Genomic DNA, 22,824 nt, shown 5'->3' on the forward strand with positions numbered 1-22,824 from the left:
TCTTTCAGTTTCATCAAGAGGCTCTTTAATATCTCCTCACTTTCTGCCATAAGGGTGGTGTCATCTGCATATCTGAGCTTATTGATTTTTCTCCCAGCAATCTTGATTCCAGTTTGTGCTTCATCCAGCCCAGCATTTCACATGATGCACTCTGCATATAAGTTAAGTAAGCAGAATGACAATATACAGCCTTGATGTACTTCTGTCTCAGTTTTGAACTAGTCCATTGATCCAGTCCCTAGAACTCCTTATATTCTTCTAAAATGAACTTTGTCTACTCCAAAATTACAAAAATGTTCTCTGAGAGTATCTCACAGAAGTGTAATTACTTTTTTTTTTCATATAATTGTACATTGCTTCTAGGATTGACATCTGTGTAGGATAAGAATCAAGTGTCCTATTTTCATATGGGTATCCAGTTGACTCAGAATCTTTTTCTGAAAAGACTATTCCCCACTGCAGTGCCACCTATGTGATAAGCAAAAGGGCACATATGTCTGAATACATTGTTTAGACTCTCTATTCTGTTCCACTGTATCCTTTTTCTCTCCTTGCACCTGTACCACATTTTCTTAATTACTGTAATTTTATAGTAAGTCTTTAACTTCTCTTGGTGTCTCAGAGAGTAAAAAATTTGCCTGCAAGGTGGGAGACCTGGGTTTGATCCCTGGGTTGGGAAGATCCCCTGGAGAAGGGCATGACAACCCACCCAGTATTCTTGCCTGGAGAATCCCCATGGACAGAGGAGCCTGGCGGGCTATAGTCTATGGGGTCACAAAGAGTTGGACAGGACTGAGTGACTAAGCACACATAGTAAGTCTGGGTAACTTTAATTTAAAGAAGTTATGTTGTTGCTTTTCTTGCCAACTGCTTTGGTCAGTCTTGGTTTTTGTATTTTGTATACATTTTTGAGCTGAAGCTCCAATACTTTGGCCACCTGATGCCAAGAGCTGACTCACTAGAAAAGACCCCGATGATAGGAAAGACTGAAGGCAGGAGGAGAAGGGGATGACAGAGGATGAGATGGTTGGATGGCATCTCTGACTCAAAGGACATGAGTTTGAGCAAGCTCCAGGAGTTGGTGATGGACAGGGAAGCCTGGTGTGCTGCAGTCCTTGGGGTCACAAACAGTCAGACACGACTAAGTGATTGAACAGCAAAGTAAATTTTGAATCAGCTTGTCGGGTTTCAGACATGCAAAAGCACAAGGGAATTTCATTGAGGTTAGATTTAATCTGTATATAAATTTGAGAATGACTGACTTTGACAACATTGAGTTTCCCAATTCACTGACAAAATATATCCCTTCATTGAGTTAGGTCTTGACTTTCTCTCAGATGTTTTGCACACATTTAACTAGGTTTTCTCCTAGGCATTTTATGGGTTTGATGTTATTAGTATTTCTTTTAGTGAAGGTTTTCTAGGAATGAACTATCTCTGAACTTTACCTGGATTCCCTGAATGTTGGATTAGTATTTTGCTTTAATCCTTCTTTCTTTCTTTTCTCTCTCTCTTGCTCTAGCTTTCCCTTTCTCTCCTTATTTGTCCCTCTCCTGCCCTGTTTTTCCCTGAGTATGTAAAATCTTTCTGGATTAGGTTGCAGACATGATGCTCCTTTATCCTTCCCTCCCAACAACAACAAAAATACTTCTGGGAATTTCCTTACATAACCACAGTTCAGTCAAACTTTTAAAAATGTCAGTCCCAGATGACATCTAAATGCAACCACATGAGAAACCCCAAAGATAGAACTGCTAAGTTGAGTCTTTCCCAACTTATTGACCCGGGAAATCATGAGCAAAATTTAAAAATAAATTCCTTTAACTACTAAATTTGGAGGGAAATTTTGTTATATAGCATTATTAACCAGGCACTTACCATAGGACCAGCATTTCTAAAGAGCGGAATATTTATCCTCTGATTTTTCCATTTTACTGTTTCTACTTTATGTTGATCTAATGTGCTGATATGCTCATTCTCTAGTTCTTAATTTCGGCTGTTAACTTTTTCAGCTGTAGAATTTTCACTTGTTTTTGTTATGATTCCTCTGCCAAGATACACATCGTGTCAATTAATTCTTTGTGCACTTTAATCATGGCTATTTAAATTCTCTGTCAGACTATAAAACTCTTAGAGGAAAACATAGGCAGAACATTCTTTGACATAAGTTGCAACAGGATCTTTTTGGATCAAATTCCTAAAGAAAATAAAAACAAAACAAAAAAATAGGATCTAATTAAACTTAAAAGCTTTCATATATTAAAGGAAACCATAAACAGAACAAAAAGACAACTCTCAGAATGGGAGAGAATATTTGCAAATGAAGTAATTAACAAGGGATTAATCTTCAAAATACACAAACAACACAATATCAACAAATCAAACAATCCAATGAAAAAATGGGAAAAAGACCTAAATAGACATTTTTTTCCAGACATACAGATGACTAACAAATACAACATCACTAATACTTAGAGAGATGCAAATCAAAGCTACAGTCAGGTAATACTTCACACCAGTTAGAATGTCTATCATTTAAAAAATCCACAAATAAATGCTGGAGAGGATGTGCCAAAAAGGGAATCCTCCTACATATGAATATGTAATTTGGTACAACTACTGTGGGTTGCCATGCCCTCCTCCAGGGGACATTCCAACCCAAGGATCAAAGCTAGGTCTCCCACATTGCAGGTGGATTCTTTACTGTCTGAGCCACCAGACTCAGAAGCCCTACACTATTGATACAAAGGATAAAATAGATATTGCTTGGAGAATCCCATAGCCATGGAGCCTGATGGGCTACAATCCATAGTGTCACAGAGTCAGACACGACTGAAGTGTCTTAGCAGGCATGCACACAGAAATAGACAAATAATAACTTCTTTATAGCACAGGGAGCTGTGCTCAGTGTTCTGTGGTGACTAAATAGGAAGTAAATCCAAGAAAGAGGGCAGATGTGTGTGTGTGTGTGTGTGTGTTTGTGTGTGTGTATGGATATATATAAATATAAATATAAATAGATAGATAGATACAGTTGTTGTTGTTTAGTCGCTGAATTGTGTCTGACTCTTTTGTGACCTCATGGACTGCCATGCTCCTTTATCCATAGGAATTCCTAGGCAAGAATACTGGAGTGGATTGCCGTTTCTTTCTCCAAAGGCTCTTCCCAACCCAGGGATGGAACCCCAGTCTCCTGTTTGGCAGGAAGATTCTTTACCACTGAGTCACCTGGGGAGCCCATATGTATATGTATAACTTACTAAATTTGCTGAACAGCAGAAGCTAGCACAACATTGTAAAGCAATTATACTCAAATAAAAATTAATAAAATTAAATAAAATAAATTCTCTGTCAGGTAACTTTAAGAGCCAGATACCCTGGGACATTTTTTAATGTTTCTTTTTGCTCTGGTGTTCCATGAGATCTCTTTTATATCCGTATTATTAAAACCACAAACATTGTAGATAAATAATTGCACAACTCCTTCAGAAAGGCTTTTTCTTTGCTTCTTCTATTTAGGGGTGGATTAAGGATGGAACAACTTGTTTACCTCATTCTTAGGGCAAAGCTTGGCTTAAAGCAGGAATCATGCCACTGTCAGGACCAGGGCTCTTCCTGCAGAAAGGGAACACCAAGATTCTGGCAACTTTGCCAGTGTGTTCCAGCTTTCATCTCAGCTCCATCACTAGGTCAGTTTTTTTTTTCTTTTAAACTTTCTACTTTCTATTGGAGTATAGCTGATTAACAATGTTGTTATCGTTTCAGGTGAACAGCCAGGGACTCGGCCATACATATACATGGATCCATTTTCCCCCAAACTTCCCTCCCCTCCTAAAAGTTATTTAATTTAACTGAATTTCCTGTCCTTTAACCCTCCCAACCCTCTAATCATCACTGTTTCTTCAGGAAACCAGACCCAGGTGCTGCCCCAGTGCGACCACTTTGTGTCTGAACCAGCAGGATCTGCGGCCTCAGAGGAGAGCGCCCCCTACTGCTCAGGTGAGGGTCCCACGGGACAGAAGACCCTTCTCATTCCCCAGGTCACCGCCCCATTGTCCCATTTCTCTCTCCTCAGACAGCAGGCAGCTCCGCCTGGTGGACGGGGGCGGTCCCTGCGCCGGGAGAGTGGAGATCCTTGACCAGGGCTCCTGGGGCACCATCTGTGATGACGGCTGGGACCTGGACGATGCCCGCGTGGTGTGCAGGCAGCTGGGCTGTGGAGAAGCCCTTAATGCCACAGGATGTGCTCACTTTGGGGCAGGATCAGGGCCCATCTGGCTGGACGACCTGAACTGTGCTGGAAATGAGTCCCAGGTGTGGACGTGCCCTTCCCGGGGCTGGGGACAGCATGACTGCAGACATAAGGAGGACGCGGGGGTCATCTGCTCAGGTCAGCACCCCACACTGTCCACAGGCTGGAGAAGGGGTGGGGACCTGGAGGATGGGGATCTGAGCCCTGAGAGAGAGATGCTGAAAGGACCAGAGGAGGCTTCCTCCCATGGAGCCTTCCTTTCCTGCAGATGTAAAAACGAGGTGCTTTCACTGCCTTCCTGCAGCAGCTGAGGTTCTGGTCCTTTCTTCTCAGTAGTGTTTCCTGGCAGAGCCTTTTCTCACAGTTTTTCTTGCAATCAGGGCTCACCCTTCTTGTACATAGAGCAGAGAAGTCTTAAAGCCACTGTGCTAGTTTTTGTTTGTTCTATAACAAATTGCTACATTGTTAGTGATTTAAAACAACATATTTATTTCCTTACACTTCTCTAGCTTAGATGTCCAGCAGGGATCTCACTGGACTGTGATAAAAGTTTCAGCAAGGCCACGTCACTTCTGAGTCTCTGGGAAGGAATCTGTTTCCTGTCTTTTCAAGCTTCTAGAAGCCATCTGCCTTCCTTCACTCATAACCCCCTTCTGTTCATCATCAGACCAGCAACGCTGCACCCCTCTGACCATTATCCATATTCACATCTCCCTCTAACCAGAATGAGGAAAAGGTTCCACTTTAAAGGATAGTGAGTCTAAGAATGTGATTAGACTGTGCTCAGGTGGTTAATCTGCCCACATTTCAGGTTACTCTTACCACCCCAAGGACCATACCTTAATCACATATGTAAAGTCCCTTTTGCCAGATAAGGAAACGCAGACACAGCTTCCATGTAGACATTTGTGGGTCCATTATTCTATCTGCCTCCACACTGTCCACATCACATCCCTTTCATACACTCTCTTAGATGTTTTGTCAGGAAGCAGGTGTCAGCTCCCTCTCCCTGCAGGTGTCCAGGTTGGTCTTCCTCTCATATCCACTACATCATGGTGGTAGAAATATTTAGAAAGGCAGACACAAATGGACAATGTCAGGTGAAGAGGAGACAAGTTTCACTCTGGTCATCTAATGGATTTGCTTCCTCAGCCTGGTCACAGATGAATGTTCACAATTTTGGGGAGAGAGGAAAATCCAGAGCACTGAGTGCAGTGCTCACTGTGTTCTGTCTCCTCTCTTTTGGTCTTAGAGTTCCTGGCCCTCAGGATGGTCAGCGAGGACCAGCAGTGTGCTGGGTGGCTGGAAGTTTTCTACAATGGGACCTGGGGGAGTGTCTGCCGCAGCCCCATGGATGATGTCACCATGTCCATCATCTGCAGACAGCTTGGCTGTGGGGACAGTGGAAGTCTCAACACCTCTGTTGGTCTCAGGGAAGGTTCTAGACCTCGGTGGGTAGATTTAATTCAGTGTCGGAAAACTGATACCTCCCTCTGGCAGTGTCCTTCTGGCCCGTGGAAATACAGTTCATGCTCTCCAAAGGAAGAAGCCTACATCTCATGTGCAGGTGACTTATGTCTGTTTCTGTGTCTGTCCCAACCCTGTAGGATGTTATTAATGAGATTTGATATTTCAAAATCTAAGTGATGGGTTTAAGTTGAGTTTATAAAATGAAGTTTGGATGGAGCTAATTTAATCTACATGTTCCAAACTTGCTTTATTAAATTTTTAAATTGATATAATTGATACATTATATTTTTTGCTGTGTACAACATAATGCTTATATGTTTGTGTGTATTGATAAATGATCACTACAGTAAGCCTAGTTTTATCTATATTTATGGATCTGAATATATAGATCCATATATATGGTTAAATATTTTTCTTACATGGTGAGAATGTTTCAGATGTATTTTCTTGCCATCTTTCAGATAGACAATACAGTATTCACTATAGTCACCATGCTGTATGTTATATCTCTTCACCTATTAATTTTATAATTCAAATTTATACCTTTTGATTACCTTTGCCTGCACCATATCCCCCACTTCTGGCAGCTGCCAACTACTCAGCATCTCTGAACTTGCTTTTTGTTTTAATATTACACATATAAATGAGATTACATGGTATTTTTCTTTCTCTGTCTGATTTGTTTCACTTAACATAATGCCCCTTGAGGTCCATCCATGTTGTTGAAACTGGCAAGATTTTCTTCTTTTTTATGGGTGGATATAAGTCTATATTACATTTTCTTTATCCATTCATCAGTGAAGACTTACATTGTTTGACTTACATATAAGACTTACATTACATATAGCAAATATATATTGCTATAAAATACTAAAAGGTAATATTGTTAAAGTGCTGCAGTCAATATGTCAGCAAATTTGGAAGATTCATCAGTGGCCACAGGACTGGAGAAGGTCAGTTTTCATTTAAATCTCAAAGAAGGGCAATGCCAATGAATGGTCAAACTATCTCACAATTGTGCTCACTTCACATGCTAGCAAGGTTATGCTCAAAGCTAGGCATCAGCAGTAAGTGAACTGAGAACTTCCGAGATGTACAAGCTGGGTTTAGAAAAGGCAGAGAAACCAGAGGTCAAATTGCCAACATTTATTGGATCATAGAGTAAACCAGAGAATTCCTTGACTACATTCCTTGCTTCATTGACTACATAAAGCCTTTGACCATGTGGATCACAATGAACTGCGGAAAATTCTTAAAGAGATGAGAATACCAGAGCACCTTACCTGTCTCCTGAGAAACCTGTATGCAGATCAAAACTCAGCAGTTGGAACTGGACATGAAACAACCGACTGGTTCTACATTGGGAAAAGAGTCCATCAAGGCTGTATATTGTCACCCTGTTTATTTAATGTATATGCAGAGAACATCATAGGAAATGCCAGGCTGGATGAATCACAAGCTGGAATCAAGATTGCTGTGAGAAATATCAACAACCTCAAATACACAGATGGTACCACTCTAATGGCAGAAAGCGAAAAGGAACTAAAGAGCCTCTCATTGAGGGTGAAAGAGGAGAGTGAAAAAGCTGGCTTACAGCTCACCATTCAACATTCTGAAAAATAAGATCATGAGCAGTTCAGTTCAGTTGCTCAGTCGGGTCCAACTCTTTGCGACCCCGTGAATTGCAGCACGCCAGGCCTCCTTGTCTATCACCATCTCCCGGAGTTCACTCAGACTCACGTCCATCGGGTCCATGATGCCATCCAGCCATCTCATCCTCGGTCATCCCCTTCTCCTCCTGCCCCCAATCTCTCCCAGCATCAGAGTCTTTTCCAATGAGTCAAGACTTCGCATGAGGTGGCCAAAGTACTGGAGTTTCAGCTTTAGCATCATTCCTTCCAAAGAAATCCCAGGGCTGATCTCCTTCAGAATGGACTGGTTGGATCTCCTTGCAGTCCAAGGGACTCTCAAGAGTCTTCTCCAACACCATAGTTCAAAAGCATCAATTCTTCGGTGCTCAGCCTTCTTCACAGTTCAACTCTCACATCCATACATGACCACAGGAAAAACCATAGCCTTGACTAGACGGACCTTAGTCGGCAAAGTAATGTCTCTGCTTTTGAATATGCTATCTAGGTTGGTCATAACTTTTCTTCCAAGGAGTAAGCGTCTTTTAATTTCATGGCTGCTATCAACATCTGCAGTGATTTTGGAGCCCCCCAAAATAAAGTCTGACACTGTTTCCACTGTTTCCCCATCTAATTCCCATGAAGTAATGGGACCAGATGCCATGATCTTTGTTTTCTGTATGTTGAGCTTTAAGCCAGCTTTTTCACTCTCCTTTTTTACTCAGATCATGAACTCCTTATTACCAAATTCCAACTGAAATTGAAGAAAGTAGGGAAAACCACTAGACCATTCAGGTATGACCTAAATCAAATCCCTTATGATTATACAGTGGAAGTGAGAAATAGATTTAAGGGCCCAGATCTGATAGATAGAGTGCCTGATGAACTATGGAATAAGGTTCGTGATATTGTACAGGAGACAGGGATCTAGACCATCCCCATGGAAAAGAAATACAAAAAAGCAAAATGGCTGTCTGGGGAGGCCTTACAAATAGCTGTGAAAAAAAGAGAGGTGAAAAGCAAAGGAGAAAAGGAAAGATATAGGCATCTGAATGCAGAGTTCCAAAGAACAGCAAGAAGAGATAAGAAAGCCTTCTTCAGCAATCAATGCAAAGAAATTGAGAAAAACAACAGAATGGGAAAGACTAGAGATCTCTTTAAGAAAATTAGAGATACCAAGGGAACATTTCATGCAAAGATGGGCTCCATAAAGGACAGAAATGGTATGGACTTAACAGAAGCAGAAAATATTAAGAAGAGGTGGCAAGAATACATGGAAGAACTGTACAAAAAAGATCTTCACAACCCAGATAATCATGATGATGTGATCACTCATCTAGAGCCAGGCATCTTGGAAAGTGAAGTCAAGTGGGCCTTAGAAAGCATCGCTATGAACAAAGCTAGTGGAGATGATGGAATTCCAGTTGAGCTGTTTCAAATCCTGAAAGATGATGCTGTGAAAGTGCTGCACTCAATATGCCAGCAAATTTGGAAAACTCAGCAGTGGCCACAGGACTGGAAAAGGTCAGTTTTCATTCCAATCCCAAAGAAAGGCAACGCCAAAGAATGCTCAAACTACTGCACAATTGCACTCATCTCACATGCTAGTAAAGTAATGCTCAAAATTCTCCAAGCCAGGCTTCAGCAATACATGAACTGTGAACTTCCTGATGTTCAAGCTGGTTTTAGAAAAGGCAGAGGAACCAGAGATCAAATTGCCAACATCCACTGGATCATCGAAAAAGCAAGAGAGTTCAAAAAAAAAAAAAAAAACACATCTATTTCTGCTTTATTGACTATGCCAAAACCTTTGACTGTGTGGATCACAATAAACTGTGGAAAATTCTTCAAGAGAAGGGAATACCAGACCACCTGACCTGCCTCTTGAGAAATCTGTATGCAGGTCAGGGAGCCACAGTTAGAACTGGACATGGAACGACAGACTGGTTCCAAATAGGAAGAGGAGTACGTCAAGGCTGTATATTGTCACCCTGCTTATTTAACTTCTATGCAGAGTACATCATGAGAAACTCTGGATTGGAAGAAACACAAGCTGGAATCAAGATTGCTGGGAGAAATATTTATAACCTCAGATATGCAGACGACACCACCCTTATGGCAGAAAGATCATCAGCACTTCATGGCAAATAAAAGGGGAGAAAGTTGAAACAGTGACAGATTTTTTTTTTTTTGAACTCCCAAATCACTGCTGATGGTGACTGCAGCCATGAGATTGAAAGAGTCTTGCTCCTCTGTGACAAACCTAGACAGATTATTAAAAAGAGACATCACTTTGCTGACAAAGGTCCATATGTTCAAAGCTATATTTTTTCTAGTAGTTATCTCTGGACATGAGAGCGGGGTTATAGAAGAAGCTAAAAAGAGTTGATTCTTTTGAATTGTGGTGCTTGGACGCCACAGTTGAATTGAGAGTCGTTTGAGCAGAAAGGAGATCAAACCAATCAATCCTAAAGGAAATCAACCCTGAATATTCATTGAAAGGACTGATGCTGAAGCTGAAGCTCCAATACTTTGGCCACCTGATGAGAAGAGCTGACTGATTGAAAAAGACCCTGATTCTGGGAAATATTGAAGGCAAAAGAAGAAAGGGGCCACAGAAGATGAGATAGATAGCATCACCAGTTCAGTGGACATGAATTTGAGCAAACTTTGGGAGTTAGTGAAGGACAGAGGAGCCTGGCATGATGCAGTCCATGGGGTTGCAAAGAGTTGGACACAACCTAGCAAATGAACATATGTTGCTGCAGTGAACACTGGGTTTTTAAGTTAGTGTTTTTGTTTTCTTCAGATAAATACTCCAAAGTGAAATTGCTAAATCGTATGGCAGTTCTATTTTTAATTTTTGATGCACCTCAATACTGTTTCCATAGGGGCTGCATAAATTTACATTCCCTCTAACTGTGCAAAAGCTTTCCTGTCTCTTCACATTCTCAACTCCTGTTATTTCTTCTTTTGGATAAAAGCCTTTCTAGAGGATATGAGGTGATATCTCATTGTGATTTTGAATTGTATTTTCTGATGACTAATAGTGTTGAGCACGTTTTCATGTAACTATTGGCAAGTTGTATGTATTTGGTAAAAAAAAAAATGTCTATTCAGGTTCTCTGCCCATTTTTAAAAAATCAGATTGTTTGTTTTTTTGCTACTGAGTTGTATGAGTTCCTTGTGTATTTTGGATAATAATCCTTACCAGAAATATAATATGCAAATATTTTCTCTTATTCAATAGGTTGCTTTTTCACTTTGTTCATGGTTTCCTTAATTGGGCAGAAGCTTTTTAGTTTTATGTCATCACAACTGCTTGTTTTTACTCTTGTTCCCTTTGCTTTTGGTGTCAAATCCAAAAAAAACATAACAAAGACTAGTGTCAAAGATTTTATTTTCTGTGTTTTCCTGTAGAAATTTGATGGCTTCAGGACTTTTGATCAAATCTTTAATTTATTTTGAGTTAATTTTTGTGAATGGTGTGAGTAGTTGTTCAGTTTCCTTTTTTTGCATGTCCAGTTTTCCCAATGCCATTTACTGAAAAAACTGTCCTTTCCTCATGGTACATTCTTGGCTTCTTTGTCAAAAATTAATTGACCATACAAATGTGGGTTTATTTGTGGACTCTCTATTCTGTTCCATTGATCTCTGTGTTCATTTTTATACCAATGGCATACTGTTTTGATTAATATAGCTTTGTAATATAGTTTAAAATCAGGAAGCATAACACCTCTAGCTTTGTTATTCTTTCTCAAGATTGCTTTGGTATTGAGTGTCTTTTGTGGTTCCATGCAAATTTTAGGATTGTTTCTTCTGTATCTGTGAAAATTTCCATTGGAATTTTGATAAGGATTGCAGTGAATCTGTAGATTGCTTTGGCTAGTATGGGCATATTAATAATATTAGATCTCCAAATCCATGAGCACAGAATATCTTTCCATTTATTTGAGTCATCTTCAGTTTCTCTCATCAATGTATAGTTTTCAGTGTACATCTTTTACCTCTTTGGTTAACTTTATTCCTAGGTATATTATTCAGTTTCATGCAAATGCAAATAGAATTGTTTTCTCAGTTTCTCTTATAGCAGTTTGTTGTTAGTGTAAAGAAGTGCATATGATTTTTGTATTCAGATTTTTCTTCTACAACTTTACTGAGTGTATTCATTCTCATATTTTTGCTGACGTCTTTAGTGTTTTCTACATATAATATCATGTAAGGGAGTTTCTTTCCTCATGACTCTGATGGTTGAGAATCTGACTGCAATGCAAGAGACCCAGGTTCAGTCCCTAGGTCAGGAAGATCCCCTGGAGGAAGGAATGGCAACCCATTCCAGTATTCTTGCCTGAAGAATCCCAATGGACAGAGGAGCCTGCCAGGCTGCAGTCATTGGGGTTGTAAAGAGTCAGACGCGACTGAGTGACTAACACTTTCACTTTTCAATCTGCAGATAGTGTCAATTTTGCCTCTTCCTTTCAGATTTGGATATCTTGATTTTCTTTTTATTGCCTGATGGATCTGGACAGGACTACCAAAACTAAGTTGAATAAAAGTGGTGAGAGTAGACATTTTTGTCTTGTGTCTGATTTCAGAGGAAAAGCTTTTGGTTTTTTACAGTCAAGTATGATGTTAGCTGTGTACTTTTCATATGTCCTTAATTATGTTGAGATGCAATCCTTCTATACCTACTTTGTAAAAAAGAGTTTTTACTGTAAGTGGATGTTGAATTTGTCAAACACTTTTTCTGTGTCCTTTGAGGATATGATTTTTACCTTCATTTTGTTTATTTGGTGTGTCACATTGACTAATTTGTGAATGTTGAACTTTTCTGTTGTTTTTTTTTGTTTATTATAGATTTATTATTTTAATTGGATTCTTTTAGTGTATTGTCAAATTCAGTTGTCTAATATTTTGTTGATGATTTTTGCACCTGTATTTATCAGAGTATTAGCCTGTAAATTTCTTTTCTCATGGTGTCCTTATTTGGCTTTGGTATCAGACTAATGTTGGCTTCAGAAAATGAATTTGGAAGTGTTCTTTCCTTCTGTTTTTGGAAGAGTTTGAGAAGGCTCCCCCACTAAATACTGTTACATTGGGAACTGAGATTTCAGCAATAAATTTTGAATGAAATAAATAAATGTTGGCGAGGGAGACAAATAGTCAAACCATAGCACCTTATTCCTTCAACATTTCTCTCTCTGTTTCTCTTTTCCTTCCCTCCCCCTCCACACACACACACACACACATATACACACACACACACACGCACTCCATTCAGGTACACCTTGAATGGTATGCTGGATGTTGCCTGAAACCCATAGCTAAGAGAATGTGGGATCAGATACTTCAAAAGCAGAGGCTCACTCCCTTCCTTGCCTCTCTTTGCTCATCTCTTTGTCTTTTTCATTTGGAGGCCAAAGAGGCATTAAACTATGAGACTTTTTATTGATGATGTTTTTCCTACAATTAAACACTGTGAATTGAGAGGTGGTAAAGTCTTTGATCATGGAAATGAGCAACCTGCCCACAGAGGTCCTGCCATCATTTTCTCAGAGGTTCTCTGCATAGAGTGGGTAGGAGTTTTGATAGGATGATCTGGAAAGAATATATAAATGTTGATACTTTATGACAAGTACTATTTACCCTTCTGTTTTTTAAAATTTATATTTATTTCTGTCAGCTTCAATTCTTTTATATATATATTTTTCAGTATTTTGTTTATTATTTCTGCATCTTCTCAATACAAATTTTTCTCAGTAGGCTTTTTTTAACTATTGCAAAAATTTCTGGCTTACTCAGTGTGTACATATATGTGTCCATATGTCTTCTCAGAATTCTACTAAGTCTTTCCTGTATACTTCATTTTTAAGAGATTCTTAACCAACACTATGGGCTTTTCTGGTGGCTCAGACAGCAAAGAAACTGCCTGCAGTGCAGGAGACCTGGGTTTGATACCTGGGTAGGGAAGATCCAGTAGAGAAGTGAATAGCAATCCACTCCACTATGTTTGTCTGGAAAATTCTATGGACAGAGGAGCCTGGTGGGCTGCAGTCCATAGGGTCACAAAGAGTTGGACATGACTCAGCAACTAACACACACACACACACACATAACCAACACTACATTGTGGGGCAATTATCTCCCAATTAAAAATAAATTTAGAAAAGAGGGTTTCCTTTTACAACAGTAGTCTTCACTTGCCCACTTGTCACACTGAATAATAGGTAAGAATAGTTTATAAACTATTTAATACTTTTCCATTAAAATTATGTACATGAGATTTTGAATATAAATTGACTCTGTGCTTCTGGACTGATTATTTTTAATGTGAACTATTATCATAGACTGTTACCATTAATTTATATTTGGATTACTATTTCACTGTTTAGTATGAATTTAAAAAAAGAAATGTTATTTCACTGAATTTTATTTGTCTATTCATTTAATAAATATTTTCAAGCCCCTATGTAAGTATTTAGAAAAGGTTTTCCATAGATATTTGTTGAATGAGTGCACACAATGTGCAGACACTGTCCTAATAGCAGAAACATGGCACATATAAGATATACAAGGTCCTTCTTCTAATGGAACTTTCATTCAGAGGGGTGTGTGTACATTTGTAGATGGCTGTGTTTATATTTGCTGTGGGGTGTGAAGACTGATAAACAAGTAAATATTTAAAGTAATTTCAGTTCATGATCAGATGCAGTGAATGTTTCAGCCCAGGAAATAATGAGCCTGTGTTTTCATTTGCCATTTGTACTGAGCCATGGACCTTAGATAATCTTATGTGGGGACAGGACCACCCTCAGCTGTTCCTGATCCACTGTTTCCCTATTGTTTGTAGGAAGAAGACCCAAGAGATGTCCAACTGCTGCCCCCTGCACAGGTACGTCAGCCTGCCCCCTCCCTTGTGGCTCCCAGGGGCTCCTCCCTCCCACCAGGGCAGTCACAGGAGGGGCTGCTGCCTTTTCAGACAGAGAGAAGCTCCGGCTCAGGGGAGGAGACAGCGAGTGCTCAGGGCGGGTGGAGGTCTGGCACAGCGGCTCCTGGGGCACCGTGTGCGATGACTCCTGGAGCCTGGCAGAGGCCGAGGTGGTGTGTCAGCAGCTTGGCTGTGGCCAGGCCCTGGAAGCCGTGCAGGCTGCGACATTCGGCCCTGGAAATGGGAGCATCTGGCTGGATGAGGTGCAGTGCGGGGGCCGGGAGTCCTCCTTGTGGGACTGTGCTGCGGAGCCCTGGGGGCAGAGCGACTGCAAGCATGAGGAGGATGCTGGTGTGAGGTGCTCTGGTGAGTGAGGGTCTCGGGGTCCACCCTGGGTGAGCTGGGGCAGTGCAGGGGCAGTGGGATGGACCAGGGGTGGTGGGGAGTTTGTATTCAGACAGTGTCCAGGTCCTGGGGCTCTGATCTAGGACGGGGGAGCTGGGAGGATGGGACACTGATGTTGTGGAGACTGAGGGGTGATTTCAGGCTCAGGAGGGAAAAGGTTTGCCTGCATTCTGGCCAATTCTTCTTCCCCACACTACTGTTTTTCTCTTTAGGTGTAAGGACAACATTGCCCCCGACTACGGCAGGTACTGTGATCCATCCATGGGCAGGGGAGAATACTCAAATACTGGGGACCTGTTCTGTGGGCTCTCTGACAACTCAGAAGAGGAAAGAGTCTGAGGAGCCGTGGCTGTTGGGGAGCAGCCAGGGCATTACACTGGGCAATCCCCTGCCTTGATGTCCACTGCCAAATGTTCTCATGCCCGGGGCCAAGGAAGTCTGGTTCCCATGTTGGAGAATCTAAGGAACTCCCACTTGCCCCTGTGTGTTGCTCCTCATCAGTGAGGTGCGGGTCCCAGGACTGTTTGATGCTCTGTCTCCTGAAGCCCAAGGAGAGGGGATGAGCTGGGTCCTCAGAGGCTGTCTCTGCAGGGCAGCTCCCTGACAATCCCCAGCTCTGCCTCAGGGCCACACTGGCCAGAGTGGAGTTCACTTGTCTCAGGACGAGACCCGGGGGAGCCCTGACACTGTCTGAGGCTGAGACGCCATTGTCCGGAGCTCCTGAAAATGCTGACACAGGAGATTTTTCTGTGCCCAAGACTATCTCCAGCTGTTTTTCCTGTTCTCCTTAGGGACCTCAAATTCTCTCCCTGGCATCTTCTCCCTGCCTGTGGTCCTCTGCCTCATCCTGGGAGCCCTTCTCTTCCTGGTCCTCATCATCCTGGTTTCTCAGCTGCTCAGATGGAGAGCAGAGCGCAGAGGTGGGCTGCAGGGGGACCTGGGGACCAGGGAGAGTATGGGCAGGCAGGAGATGGGGCAGGTGTGAGGAGGGGAACCTGGGCCAGGTACTGTTCTGAGTTGCAGACTCCATGTGCTCCGTGCTGAGCTCTAAGGGCTGAGTAGACAGAGGTTCTTAGGACTGGGGTGTGAACTCTCATAAGTCTTGGCCTCTCCTGTGAGAACAGACAGAGTTGGCACTGAGCTGTAATCAGGGTCAGACTAGGGGAGAAGGCACTGACATGGTGCATGGATAGGAGATGATGCTGAGGTCCTGGAAGCGCCCATGTGAGCACCAGGGAGATGAAGGTGGGCTGGCTGGATTGGGGTATCTTGGGAAGCTTCTCTGACCTGCTGAGTGATCTCTCAGCCTTATCTAGCTATGAAGATGCTCTTGCTGAAGCTGTGTATGAGGAGCTCGATTTCGTTCTGACACAGAAGGAAGGTCTAGGCAGCCCAAGTGAGTGCCTCTGTCTGCCTTCCTGGAATCTCTAGTTGTCACCACCCACTGGCTGTGCACATCTTCTCAGCATCTGCAGACCCCATGTGTGCCCTAGGCTCACAGAGACGGCTCCTCCAAAGGGGCAGGATGTCCTCTCAGAGCCCTGTGATCTCCCTGCCTCTGTCTACACTGCAGAAGCCAGGCCTGTCCCTTCTCAGCTTTAACACAGATCCCGTGGGTGTGGGGAGGGTCATTCTGTGTGTTGTGTGATGTTTGTCTCCACATGAGGCTTTCCCATCAGATTTCTTACTGACTAAACTGCCGTTTTACACCAGAGATGGTGAAGACAACAGTGACTACAGATCCGCTCCAGGAATGAGAGGTGGACCAGCCTCAGCTGGGCTTTGGGGAGGAGAGTTTCCCTCAGAGGAGATTTAAGGGGGATGGTTTTCCTTTGGTGGACCAGAGGCATCCCTTGTGTCCAGATGGGGTTTGTCCTTCTTCTCTGGCTGTTCTGTGATGTCTCACGTCGGGGCTGGTCTCTGTGTCCAGAATCACCACCGGCACACAATGTTTTAAAAACATAACATCTGTAAAGCACAATTTGTCAAAGTCCTTTAGCAATGCTCAAGGGTGGAAGAGTTGCTTTGAGATATGTAGTTTCCATCAGAAAATATTAAGATATCTAAAATCATGTTTTGGCTTATGGACACATCAAAATGAAACATGGTCTTAGAGAAAAAAGTCTTTTGAAACAAAGAGTGACTGGTGCCTCTATTCAGAAACTCAGAAACTCTGGGTCAGAAGGTATCTTAGGTATTCCCCAGACCAACCCACTTACTGTGGTTTCATACACTCCCTTGTCTGCTCTTGGAACCCCCAGATCGGACTGATGTCCCTGCTGAAAATTACGATGATGCTGAAGAAGTACCAGTGCCTGGAACTCCTCCTACTTCTCAGGGGAGCGAGGAGGAAGTGCTCCCAGAGAAGGGAGATGGGATGAGGTCCTCTCAGACCGGTGAGTGGGGTCAGTTGATCTCTTGCAATCTTTCTATCTGGAAATAGTGAATTTGTGTTCCTCAATGCCCAGCCTCCCTAGAGATTCAAAATATAAGTAATCTCATACATTTGGTAGCATCATCTTGACCATATGCCATATTTAATGCTGTCAGACTCCTTGCAAGGAGTGAGGAATCACTCTGCTTTTGGCATTTATGTCTCCATAATGTGACATAAACTTATCACTTTATATGTGATATACTTGCATGAAGATTTATAGATTAGGGAATTTCCTGGTGGTCCAGAGGTTAGGATTCTGCACTTTCACTGCTAGGGCCTAGGTTCAACCCTGGTCAAGGAACTATCCGGCAAGCATTATGTCATGGACGAAAGAGAAACTTATCAATTAACCCTAACCCAGTAATTTAAAGGAAATTAATCTTGAATAGTCATTGGTAGGACTGAGCTGAAATAGAAGCTCCAATACCTTGGCCAACTGATGTGAAGAACTGACTCCTTAGAAAAGACGCTGATGCTGGGAAAGATTGAAGGCAGGAGGAGAAGGAGATGACAGAGGATGAGATGGCTGGATGGCATCACTGACTCGATGGATATGAGTTTGAGCAAGCTCTGGGAGCTGGTGATAGACAGGGAAGCCTGGTGTGCTGCAGTCCATGGAGTCACAGAGAGTCAGGCATGACTGAGTGACTGAACTGAACTGAACCAAATTCAAATGTGGAACAAGTGTTTTAATAATATCTTTGCACTGTCACATAAATGAAGGCAAACCATTCAATATCACAGTAATCCAGGTCTATGCTGAATCAGTAATGCTAAAGAAGCTGAAGTTGCCATTCTATGAAGACTCTCATGACCTTTTAGAACTATCACCTAAAAAAAGATGTCCTTTTCATTATAAGGGACTGGAATGAAAAAGTAGGAAGTCAAGAGATACCTGGAGTAACAGCAAAATTTTGCCATGGAGTACAAAATGAGGCAAGGCAAAGGCTAATAGAGTTTTGCCAAGAGAACGCACTGGTCATAACAAACACCCTCTTCCAAGAACACAAGAGAGGACTCTACATGTGGACATAATCAGATGGTTAGTACCAAAATCATGTTGATGATATTCTTTGCAGCCAAAGATGGAGACGCTGTATACAGTCAGCAAAAACAAGACCGGGAGCTGACTGTGGCTCAGATCATGAACTCCTTATTGCCAAATTCAGACTTAAATTGAAGAAAATAGAGAAACCCACTAAACCATTCAGGTATGACCTAAATCAAATACCTTATGATTATACATAGAAGTGACAAATACATTCAGGGCTTTAGGTCTGATGGGCAGAGTACCTGATGAATTATGGATGGAGGTTCATGACATTGTACAGGAGGCAGGGATCAAGACCATCCCCAAGAAAAAGAAATGCAAAAAGGCAAAGTGGCCTCTTTAGAGGCCTCTAAACCACGAGGAGGCCTTACAAATAGCTGAGAAAAGTGGAGAAGTGAAACCAAGGAGAAAAAGAAAGATGTATCCATTTGAATATAGAGTTCCAAAGAATAAGAAGGAGAGATAAGAAAGACTTCCTCACTGATCAATGCAAAGAAACAGAGGAAAACAATGAAATGGGAAAGACTAGAGATCTCATCAAGAAAATCACAGATACCAAGGGAATATTTCAGGCAAAGATGGGTAAAATAAAGGACAGAAATATTATGGACCTAACAAAAGCAGAAGATATTAAGAAGAGGTTGCAAGAATACACAGAACTATACAAAAAAATCTTCATGACTCAGATAATCATGAAGGTGTGATCACTAACGCAGAGCCGGTTATCCTGGAATGTGAAGTCAAGTGGGCCTTAGGAAGCATCACTACGAACAAAGCTAGTGGAGGTAATGGAATACCAGCTGAATTCTTTCAAATCCTAAAAGATGATGCTGTGAACGTGCTGCACTCAATATGCCAGCAAATTTGGAAAACTTAGCAGTGGACATGGGACTGGAAAAGGTCAGTTTTCATTCCAATCCCAAAGAAAGGCAATGCCAAAGAATGTTTAAACTAATGCACAATTGCACTCATCTCAAACACTAGCAAAGTAATGCTCAAAATTCTCCAAGCCAGGCTTCAGCAATACATGAACCATGAACTTCCAGATGTTCAAGCTGGTTTTAGAAAAGGCAGAGGAACCAGAGATCAAATTGCCATCATCTGCTGAATCATTGAAAAAGCAAGAGAGTTCCAGAGAAACATCTATTTCTGCTTTATTAACTAAGCCAAAGCCTTTGACTGTGTGGATCACAATAAACTGATATTTCAGTAGCTGTGAGAAGACACTCATTGTCTAGAAAAGAGTGTTTCTCCATCTGAGGGCCTGTGTAGTTCCTGGGGAGGAGATATCTGTGGCTGCCATTGTCTAGAAAAGAGTATTTCTCCATCTGAGGGCCTATGTAGTTCCTGGGGAGGAGATATCTGTGGCTGCACCTGTGATACTATTTGTGGACATTTGGGAACAGGAGTCAAGTCAACTAAGAGCAGACTTGGGTTGTGAGTGAGGAATTCAGATTTTTCCTGTTTCCAGTCTCCCTCTTATTGTGAATTTGCATCTATCGCCTGTGAAAGGAGAACATTTAAATTCCTTTTTATGATTCTTACCATTGCTGGGCATCTCCTTGGTATTGTGTTGCATGGAAGCAGGTCTCTCAGAGCTCCTGAGCACAGGTCTCCTGTGATGCAGGATTTCCACATGCACTGAGGCCCAGGAGACCACATGCACTGGATCTGAGAGGACAACTGGGATCCATCCTCACTGGAACTCATGTGAAATAGCCTAAGCCTCCTTCCCCACACCTGGGGCACAGGGATGCTTTGTCATAAGCACTTGCTTATGACTACCTTCCACCAGAGGGTTCCGTCCCATCCGCGTGTCTCAGTTCTAATCAAACTTCTCTTTTCTATTTCAGGCTCTTGTTTGAACTTCTCCAGAGAGGCTGCTGATCCTGGGGAAGGAGAAGAGAGCCTCTGGCTGCTCCAGGGGAAGAAAGGGGATGCTGGGTACGATGATGTTGAACTCAGTGCCCTGGGAACATCCCCAGTGACTTTCTTGTGATGCTGTATCAAATATGAGATGAAGCCTCAGGTATTCTAATTGCCTGTATTTCAATAGAGTAGTGCTGACCCATAATTGTGTCATATGAAAATTGCTCAAAATGAAATATTCTGAATAAATAAACTTTTTGCTGTGCTGTTAATTTAGCAAGTTCCATGCCAAATGCTTTTAGAGGATTGGTCCTCAAATGCCATCTTCCTCAAAGGAAATCCAAGATGAGTGAGTTGACCTGCTTTCTCACCTATCTCAGAGGCTAATGAGGGTATGCTCACAAGTACTCCAGGTCACTCTTAAATAGAAAAGGATGTAAACTTGGTCTACATACACACACCCCTTCCTAACAAGATGAACTCATGGGAAAAAATAAAAACAGTTCTAAACATCTCTGAGTTTGTAGCTTGTTCTTGAAAACCAGACTAGGTGTGAGCTTCAAAGTGGAAGGTTGGCTGGTGGAAGAGAATGGATACAGCTTTCCTTATCCTGCCTCAATATTCACAGGCCAATTAAAAATCTAACTGTATATAACTGCCTCTTCCTTTTTCATCTCTCATTTATTCCTTTAGTGGATACAGACACCTCTTTGCTCGTCTCCCATGTCTTTTTGATTATCCAGTCTTTATAAATCCATTCTTTCTTCTCCATATCTTCCTACTATTTCTTCAGGATGCTGCTATTTCTTGTCTCTCTAAGGATCTCTCCTTCTAAGTGAATTATATCAGTTCATATACATCTTCAAGTTGATGGAGGGCAAATTGGTGCTCACCCACACCCTGTATTCAGGTGGAACAAGAGGGCAAGAAAGTGGAGACCTAGGCAGAGAGGATCCAGAAGAATGGATAGATAGAAAGATCAGGAACATTTGGCTATTTATGTTTCAGAGATATGCATGGAGGCATCTGACATGACTGATCTCTTAGAGGAAGAATTTTAGACCAAGGGGCTTCTTTGAAAACATCTATTTTTCAGATTTTTCAAGATTGCTTTAATCTGGTTACTACCAAAAATGTAATTGGGATCCTGCTGTGACTCCTCAAGGTAGAGAGAGGTGTCATGAAGAAGTGGCAAAGTAAAAATTATGTTTATACAGCACTACCCCCGCAAACCCCCTGAACCCCCACCCCCTGGCCAATTCCATTGTGGACATCTGGAGAAGCTGCTAAACTAATATAAAACCTGAGAGCGCTGGCCTGGTTGTGAGCTGGACCCACCCAGTTTCTTGGTTGATGACTCTGGGTGGTTTCTAGGGCTCCAACCTCCACTCACGCTTGCACTCTTCATAGTTTTAGGCTGTGCTTGGGGATGGGAAGATGCCCAGGGCTTCTTCCAGGGCAGCTCACATGGCTATTCACTTGGGAAGTGATGAAATAGATGACATATGATGAAATAAGGCACACATGCCAAGAAGCTCAGTGAACTCCAAGAAAACACAGATAAACAATTAAATTCAGGAAGACAATATATGAAGAAAATAAGATTAAAAAATTATCATCATCATTATTATTGTTTTTAATTTTTGGTTGCACTGAGTCTTTGTTGCTGCACATGGGCTTTCTCTAAATGCAGCAAGCAGGCACTACTCTTCTTTGTGGGCAGCAGGTTTCTTATGCTAGGGCTTCTCTTATTGTGAACAGGTTCTAGGCATCCAGGCTTCAGGGGTTGCAGCACCGCCTCCTACTTGTGATTTGCGGGTCCTAGAGCCTAGGCTCAGTAATTGTCGAGCTAGGGTGTTACTTCACAGAATAAATTCAGAATTTTTTTAAACAGAGATAGAAATCATAAAAAAAGGAAGTAAACAGGGAGTTTGCTGAAGGTTTTGTGGTTAGGATTCGATGCATTTGCTGCTGTGGTCTGGATTCAATGCCAGTAGGGGAACTGAGATCCCTCAAGCTTTGCAGTGAGGCAAAGAGAATAACAGAAGGAACAAAACAGAAAAATGAACCAAACAGAAACTCAGATGCTTAAGATTCAGTTCAGTTCAGTGGTTCAGTCATGTCTGACTCTGCGACCCCATGGACTGCGGCACACCAGGCTTCCCTGCCCAACACCAACTCCTAGAGCTTGCCCAAACTCATGTACATTGAGTCAGTGATGCCATCATCCAACTGTTTCATCCCCTGTTGTCCCCTTCTCCTCCTGCTCTCAACCTTTCACAGCGTTAGGGTCTTTCCTAATGAGTCGGTTCTTTGCATCAGGTTGTCAAAATATTGGAGTTTCAGCTTCAGCATCAGTCCTTCCAATGAATATTCAGGACTGATTTCCTTTAGGATGGACTGGTTGGATCAGTTGCTTAAGACTACAATGAATGAAATGCAATAAAATGAAAAATGCTGCCTAGAGCATCAACAACAGCAGAAGACTCTGTAACTCAGAAGGCAGGACCATTGAGATTACCCAGCCAGGGGACAAAGGAAAAGAGGAATGACCAAGTGTGAAAGAACCTGTGTGAACTATGGGGTAACATTCACAGAAACAACTTGCACATTCTGGAGCCCCAGAAGGTGAAGAGAAGGAGAAAGGGACAGAGATTGTACTTCAAGAAATAATACCAGAAAAGTCCCAAATCTGATGAGATTTAGACATCCAAGTTCATGTAGCTAATAGGTCACTCCTCAGAGTTCATTCAAAATGATCATCCCCAAGACACATTACATGTA

The 22,824-nt window shown here is 42.0% G+C and overlaps 1 pseudogene; it reads left to right on the top strand.

The window, feature by feature from the left end:
- Nucleotides 1-20,182, top strand: part of LOC108633331 — a 54,691-nt pseudogene extending 34,509 nt beyond the window's left edge.

The sequence above is a fragment of the Capra hircus genome, chromosome 5 (assembly GCF_001704415.2).
Source record: "Capra hircus breed San Clemente chromosome 5, ASM170441v1, whole genome shotgun sequence".
Classification (NCBI taxonomy): domain Eukaryota; kingdom Metazoa; phylum Chordata; class Mammalia; order Artiodactyla; family Bovidae; genus Capra; species Capra hircus.